This window comes from Miscanthus floridulus, chromosome 9 (genome assembly GCF_019320115.1).
Source record: "Miscanthus floridulus cultivar M001 chromosome 9, ASM1932011v1, whole genome shotgun sequence".
Lineage (NCBI taxonomy): Eukaryota > Viridiplantae > Streptophyta > Magnoliopsida > Poales > Poaceae > Miscanthus > Miscanthus floridulus.
The window spans coordinates 76,801,522-76,810,234 of NC_089588.1; positions in this window are offsets into that span (position 1 = coordinate 76,801,522).

Consider the following 8,713-nt stretch of genomic DNA (forward strand, 5'->3'; position numbering starts at 1 on the left):
ACATACGGTTTACAAGAAACAGGTAAATGTAATTTCTTCTAAATCAAAGAGGGATGTGGTCAGGGGAAAAGTTGTGAGTGAGAAGGTTGGGAAAATGCAAACGGGTGAGGGAAGGGGGAGCTAGAAGGTAGTCGATTGATGCAATGCTATCGGATGAGGGAAGGGGACGAGAGTGAAGCGATTGCGGCAGGAAAGCTAGACACAAGAAGTGAATCGAGAGAAAGAGCTTTTGACCACCATGACAACTCAACACCTGAATGCCTGGTGCGGTTGTGATAGGTCTTTTCTATACTTATTTCACTCCAATCCAAGCAGTCACAGCAGTCGAGGGGCAGACTGATTGCTACTCCGTTTGACACTTTATTTTGTCCTACGAGATCAAATACTCAGCGGGTGGACTTTCTTGCATTCATAGTAAAAGTCAACAGCTATGGCTCCTCTATTCTATATTAGATCAAGGAGAGACTTGTTTAGATGAACTCCTCGCTCCATGGTTGTTTCATGGTCAACAGATTTTATCGAAGACATGAGTTGACCTCAACAGAGATCAAAGGCACTCATGAATGTTTAGCATATTATAGATCAGATCAAAGACAACTGAAAGAAATTTGTACCATAAAGCAATCAATAGGGGCTATAAACCAGCTACAAAATAACCAAAGGACCTGAGCTACACCACGCTCAACAGAGTTTAACGCACCTAATACAAAGTTAAGCAAAAGTTAACACCAACACACAAATAAGAGTTATCGTATTTGCAAGGGCATCCCACAGATCAAACCTATTCGTGACTACTAATACTACTGATACGTCCCACAGATAGGGTTGAGGCTAGCATGCAGGATCAGCTCCATGCCCACCTTCGCTAAGATGGCGTTGGTAGCCGACTCGAACTCTCAACCAGATCGGCGATGTCATCGTCCTTCGATCCTGGCAGAAAACCTGACTCTACCACCTAGACATTCACCACTGTGCAATCTAAGTCTAGGCAGCAGCCAGTGCCATGGCAGCCCCCTGATGAATGGCTTGAAGGTGAACCGGTAGAGCTCAGAGGCGCTCCTCTACGGTGACCGGATTGTCCATTGTTTCCATGTGGAAGGCCGCATCACAAACAACTTGCGCACATAGCTACAGGTTCTGGACCCACATCCTTAGTTCCATAAGAAGGTTCATCATGTTATGGGCCTACTCCTTGACCATCGCCCAGTTGGCTCGCACCTAGGAGGTCTCATTCTCAGAAACTTGAAGTGCATCGCGCGTGGCGTCCAGCTCACTGCACAACATCTCGGTGTTCAGCCTAGATATTAACAACAACACTTGAACCTTGCCGTAATCCTTCAATAATTGAGGATAGTCTGCATTGTCTGAGTATTCACACTCTTCTGACAATTTGCCCACTTCAGAACCAGAGGGCTGTGCGGGGACACAAGGGCTTGACGGTGGCGAGCGACAATTGGACGACTCTCTGGCAGCATCGGGGGGAAGCCCCATGACCAGGGATGGTGCCATCATGGAGAAAGTGCTGCACAATGCAAACCAAGTTCAAGCCCATATAGGATAAGAGGGAGAGCGATCGGATGGAGAATGCAAATGACTTATACCGAACTGACCGGCGTAGCATGGTATAGAATTGTGGGTGGCTGCCCCCATGAGTGGATGCCTCACAGGGATGCTTTCCGAGCATGAACGTGAATGAAGAACTGGGCTCCAGGGCCAACGAGGCTTGGGACACTATCAAGCCCATGTTCACCTATTGAGAAAGTAGGCACATTCCAAATACAAGTTAAATTAAACAACATGAACATGAGCATTGCTCGCATATTCTAGCTAAATGAAGATAAACAACATGAACAATGGTACGATGATGATCCACCTTCGAAGGGGAACTGGTGGTTGGTCTGAGACCACACCAATGAGAGGTCCATCTGTCAGAGGAGGATTGCCAGCGTGGAAGGCATTCAGGGCCTCCCCATCGCCACAATCTTGTGTGGACACTCCAATAACTATCATTATTAGATCGTCTATCTCCTCCAAGTAGATGGGGATGCTCAACTTGATTGTAGGGTCTATCGCGCCCTAGAACTTCCACTGGGGGTGGCCCCTCATCTTCAAGGGGAGGATCGGACAGCTGAAGATGGCACGGATAACCCTCGGCGCCGTTAGTACCCGGTCCTTTAGATCCTCGATCGCATCGAGCAATAAGCGCAAATGCTACGATTCTAACAGGGTTGGCAGCCTCGACCACGGTTCTGACATGTTAGGACACAGCCGGCCATGAGAAAAAGTCAGCAATGGTGGCCTCTCATTGATGGGGACGTACAACCACCTATGCTCCCAATCCAGGTATGTGGCATAGTGTCGGTCAAGGCTCAGGTAGCGCTCCTCCAATCTAGGATGAACTTTGATCAAGGCGCCCCCGATCAAATAATGACGGAGCCAAGAGGACGCTGATGAAGACCGAGAGGTGGAGGATCCCTTCTGGGATTAAGTCATGGAGGTAGAGCCCATAGTAGTAGAGCAACCACCTCAATAAGGGGTGCGCCGATAGCCCGAACCCAAGAAGGTGGAAAGAGTCGAAAGAGACAACCTCATTTTCCTTTGGCCTTGGCTCCACTTCGCTTCTCACTGAGACTCTCCACTCGAGCTCCTCAGCGGCCTCCGGGATCACCCCCTATCTCATAACTGGTCGAACTCAGCCCGATCGACAGATGACCTCATCCACTCCACCATGGTCCTGGCAGGAGGCGTCGTCGGCGTAGTAGGGTGGAAGGCAAAAGCTTTGGGATGGAACCAAGAGCCCTAGAGAGAGAAGGCAGCAGGTATAACCTTCCCTCTCACGCCCTTGTCCCCTGCTATAACAGGCTGCTGATGCCACCCATGCGCACGTGCCTGCGTGGGAATGCAGGAGCACGTCGTCTGGGTAGTCTGGATTTTAGACAGCCAAACCTTGTGTGATCCTATGAAGTAGATAGTGCGGTATAATCCAAGCAGTCACAACAGTCAAGGGGCAGACTAAGGACTTGATTCAATTTCTCTTGGTTTGTAGAGGCATGCATCAGATCATAAAATCCAAATTCAGATTAAAATTATCTTTGATGCATGGTTCCTACAATTTCAACAAATCTTATCAAATACACGAAAATAAGATGAGTTGGCTTCCACACAGATGTTGACGGTCATTAACGTTCATCATAAACCGTCAACTTAACTTGTGTAAATGCACAAAAATGATCACGAACATCGGTCTAGGGCTTTAAACTAATAAATTCTATAAGTTTTGGTGAATCTGTGTTTGCAGGAGGATTTAATCAGAAAACCGGCAAGGTGGACCTATTCGTTAGAGCAAATCACATTTATCCACGACGAAACCAACATTGGAAGACTCTAGAACCATCTAGAAGGCAACCCACCAAAGATCGAGCCAAGATGCTGATAGGGGGGCCAGCCGGCCCTACCCCTAGGCCAGCTAGCCTGTGGGCCCCACATGTTAGGCTCTCCTTCGTACGTTGGTTCTCCACCGCCTTAAAGATAGCATCTACGCCATTTATTCAAGTTGGTTTAATCTGAGAGTCTAGAATTGATGCTACCCCCTATATATACAACCCTGTACCCCCCTTCTTGGAGCCATCCTAAAACCCTAATTCATATCTCTAATTCAGATCAAGAAACACTAGGAGGAATAGGTCTAGAACTTTAAAATGTAGTAGATTAGTAGATTGGGAGTGAGGGTCGAGTTGGGCTCAAGCTCAAGTTCCGGATCTAGTCTTGGAGGCTCGGCAAAGCCTTGTATCTTCAATTCTACATGTTGTAAGACTTATTATCAATTCATCATATTCCTATCTACATGGCTATGCTTACTTTTAATATGTATCTTGTTTAGTTAAGCTTATCTTTACTTTTGTGTGTGGGTTCATAGAGCACTTAGCCTGCTATAGTTTATCGATTGGGCTAAGTAGCCGAGCCTCATGTAAGCATGGTGCTTATACGATGCTCTGCCTATGAGTACACCCTATTCTCTAGTTGTGTGGTAGCAGCGGGTGGTGACAGTCCTGTCTATCCTTTGTAGTCCATGCTGAATTGAATAGGTTCTTAAATTGTAGGACCGTAGTCGCGTCTATACAGTTATCTATTCTGGATGCTCTACCATCTAAGCGGTGTCCCAAAGTGCACAAAAGTAGAGTTAGTCTTAGCTATAGTTGGGTACATATATACTTCGATCCTGTAATAAGAATATCATAGGAATCGACCTCACACGTTGTTCTCCTGAGTTAACTAGTATCTTAGTGAGCTATACCCTGAGTGTCATTATGCTTAATTCCTATCATTACCTTTACCCCTCGCTCTAGCTATGTTGGTATATTAATAGATAGTCCTTTGTTACCTAATAAATCTTTACTCCATTTTTTCCCTATGGTAAAATATAAATAACGATACCTGGAACACTCCTGGTAAAATGCTACAATGGTATTCTGTACGCTTGCGGAATCCTTCATATTCTATTTGCACTTATAAATACCAACAACAGATCAAAACCACTCATGACTACTACTACTGATACAAATGTTGTGATCGAGTACACTCCATAGGCAATAGTTTTACTACAGCTCTGTTCTGTATATTATCCGATGAGATGAAATGTGCCGCATTCGGACTTTCTTGCGAGTGCAGTAAAATATGAATAGCTATTTGGCTGCTCCTTTTCGGTGGCTCGTTTCTCGATGCATATTTCTCAGAAGGCATGCTCCTCAAAGAAGAACAAGCAAAACTATGCAAAAGCGAAGTGCCACTAGGCTATAGGATCTCGCTCCTATGCTATACAGTTGCAATCATTTGTAAGTGATGGTTGTGTTTTATTGTTACTCTAGCCTTTGTATAAACAGAAACTCATGTGCACTATTAATAGAAGCAATAGTAGCAAGAGCCTAAGGCCCCCTTTGGAATGCATGTGAAAAATAGAGGAATTTTCTTAGAAGGGGTGTTTAGTTTTGTACAGAAAAAAATAGAAAACCAAGACAATGAGGTTTCACTGGGTGTTTTCTTTCCTTTGTTTTTCCTATGAAAGTTGAAGGATAGGAAACTTTCCAATGGTTTTCCTTCCCCCATTTCTTCCTATGAACCCAAGGCCTCTACGGTGCTGATTCCATAGGATTACTGATTCCTATATTTTTCTTTGGAAATCCTATGAACCAAAGGGGTCATAAATTTGGCATCATCATTTAATTTTGAAGTTGCAATACCTGTGTATTATGCTTATATAATTCATATCTGTAACCTATTGTTTACTACTTGAATTCCGTAGTATGTAATCCATATCAGTACCTGTGCGTTGTGCTTATGTAATCCATATCAATATGAAAACTACGTTACTTGTTATGAACTAATCTCTTGGGGTTTCAATTAAATTCCTCTTCCACTATCTATAACCTAATGTTTACTGCTTGAATTTCACAGGAAGCTATGGAAACTATGCGAGCAGAACCTGTTGCTGATAGACACGAGCCAATGACAAGTGCTGATGTTGTTCACACAGTCCTTTGCCTCTCCCATGGCTAGGTCCACTCCTAGGTCAGTGGCAACACCCTTTTTTTTGAAGAATATTGGTATCCCAACAAGCTCCGCCAGAACAGAGACATCGGTGGAGAGAATGCTTTGGGAACAGCTTGTTGCTGAATAGGAAAGTTCCGCTAACCTCGTCGAACAAGTGAATGAACTGAAGAGGAAGACAGAAAAGACTAAAAAGGGAGTTTGAGGAGTTCAAGATATAGCAACAGGAGGAGTACAATAAGCTATGTGAGGATATCATGCGCTTCAGCTTTTCTTCTAGTAACTCTCAGTCATCAACTCTGTTGACTTGATGCAGTGAACATTTGTGGTTTGATGTGTCTACTCGTGTGCTAGTTTAATGTGGTGAAACTGTCAGCGGGTTGCTACTGATGTATAAACAGTAATTTATTGTATTTGATTCTCATGCTGAATAATTTTCTAGACATCGTCGAATAATTATGTAGTCAATCGGTGTAGCAGTGATGATCTTGAATTACTTTTATGATAAATTGATTATTAGGCACGTGGTAGAACCTGGGCAGGCCATGTGATCAAATAAGAATGCGACACATGGACGAACTAGTGCATGACACGTGAAATAGCCATGGCACGACACGTGGGCTAATAAAAATCCGACACGTGGAAGGAAGCCGTCAAGCCACATGGCCGAATAAAAAATAAAACGTGGATGGACAGCACCGTGACACATGGTCGAATACGAAATGGCCACATGGACCAATAAAAATACGACACATGGTCCAATGAAGAAATGACACGTGACCCAACTGCAACACGACACGTGTGCCAATAGAAAACATAGATGTGGAACAACAGGGGCCCAACATGTGGTCCATTAAGAACCTGAAACATGTAAGAACCAGAGATGACTACGTTGTCCAATAACAAGGTGACACATACCCGAACCATCTCCAATGCAACTGGCTATAGTAGGTACTCGTGGAAAACATCTCTAACGGAAGCAACCGCTAGCGTGGATGCCCCCCTGCCACACATGCCAAAAGAGTTCTATGACATTCTATTTTTGTCATAGATCTATCCACATCTATGACAAATTTCTAGAATCATCATAGAAGTTAAGGAATGACGTGACTTTTATGATGAACCGCTTTCCGTCGTAAACTCATCATAAAACTAAAATTATGATGAATTTGGCTCCTTCAAGGACGAAAGCTATTTGTCATAGAAGTGGATATTTCTAGTAGTGGTGCCTATAGGGGGTGCAGGCACACCAGGGGTGCGGCCACACCCTAACAGAGCCGCCCTAGCCCAATCTTCATCTGGTGGGCCTCTAGGGATGTATGGGCCATGCCTGCAAAGTTTGGCGCCATTTGGAGATGATTTGCTTCGAGTTTCGGCTTGTTTTTCACCTGGTTTGGTCCTTGATTTGCTTGGTAGTGGGCCTTCTCCCCCTTGGGCTCTTTTGCTTTACGCAAGATGGCGTTACGCTTTGTCTCTTTGCACATTTTGAATGTGTTTTCCTTGATAATCAAACATGTGTCCTTCAAAACACATAAACATCAAAACTTGTGGAATTCGTTAGTTATAAACCCTATACTAAGTTTTGTGTTTTGAATAAATGGATTTTATGTGGAGGTTTGGTGGTTAAATTTAGGTGTTAAGGACCTCCAACAAGCTCTCCACACTTGCTCTTTACTCATCCTCGAGCAAAGGTAGATGCAACTATGAATCATGACTTTGAAAGATACGATGTCAGCATAAAAGTTATTCCATGTCATTCCCATACCTGTTGAATTTGGTGTGGCTACCAGGTCGCCTTGAGCGGTTGAAAAGTGGAACGACTTTGACACCAAGTCATCACTATCCCACTATGAAGCATACTTAGAGCTTTTGTAATTTTTGAAATTTAAAGCATGGCGCATACTCCTCCTCAAATGTTATTCTAACGTCGCTCAATGGTGTATATATATACCTGCCAAAGGCTTTTGAAATTGCCTTCTTTTTAATCCTACTTCTAAAAAGGCTTATGTGGAGCTTTGGGTAGGGATGAATAGAGAGGCATACTTGCATCATGTAATATTGCTATGTCAAAAACCGGATCCAAGGAGATGCAAGTCATACACTTTGATTCAGAAGTGCAAGTGTGTGGAAATTATACTCTTTTTGGTGTAGACTCATTTTTCATGACTCTCTCCGTCTTTGCTTTTTTATTTTAGAAAACATGAGCTATCTTTTCTTCTTTTTTTTTTCTCACATACATTTTGGCATGGATATTATTTCTCTCTTTTTTTCGCGCATGCTTTTTTAGCATGGATTTCTGTAACGCCTAGATTTTCAAAGGAAACCAAGCTCGCCATATGTGTGCCCAGGAAGTCCACACATACAACAATAGGATGAATAGTATTAGAAACAATGTTATTAAAAAACATATACATAGCTATATTAACACTTATATCAGAGTATCGTGGAACAATAATTAATCTTCAGGCTCCATTCTTCATAGGGACAGCTGATTGGGGGCTCCGTACGCCAAGCACTTCTAATAGTCTCCTGAGAACTCTGTGTCTTCATCAATTTTCTAAGTAACTTTTACTAGAGTCTGGGGGTGTGGTGGAAATAGCAAGAGTGAGCACATGTCGTACTCAGCAAATATAACATGGGCAAATGAAGGCTCAAAGGTTTGACACGGTTGAACTGCTGTAAGCATTTTTAGTTGGTCACATTTTAGCATTAAGCTTTAGTTGCCATGTTGAACTCAAAACCCACTTTAACCACATGATTAAGGCATGGCAATATAACATTAATGATAAGCATGAGTATCACAATAAAGCAATAATATCCAACTATTCCGTAAGAAGTCCAGGCCGCTCATGACCGTGGGCACGACTGATATATCAGTTTTACACTCTGCAGAGGTTGTACACTTTCACAGTGAGTCATGATTTACCCTTTCACCCAAGATAACTAATCTCTTGACCTACGTCCTAGGAAGGCAGGCAGGGTTCACTATGAAGCCTTTCGAAAGTCCCTCTAACAAGTTAGTAGCCGCTAGGTTTTAGCAACTAGGCGAATGGAGCCCCTCTAATAGAGTGGCACATTTCTCGCAGGCTATACACACCCCAAGAGAGAAGAAGCCATTCTACAACCTAGGCCTATCCTTCGTGACTTTCGGCAACCATTAATGAGCTAG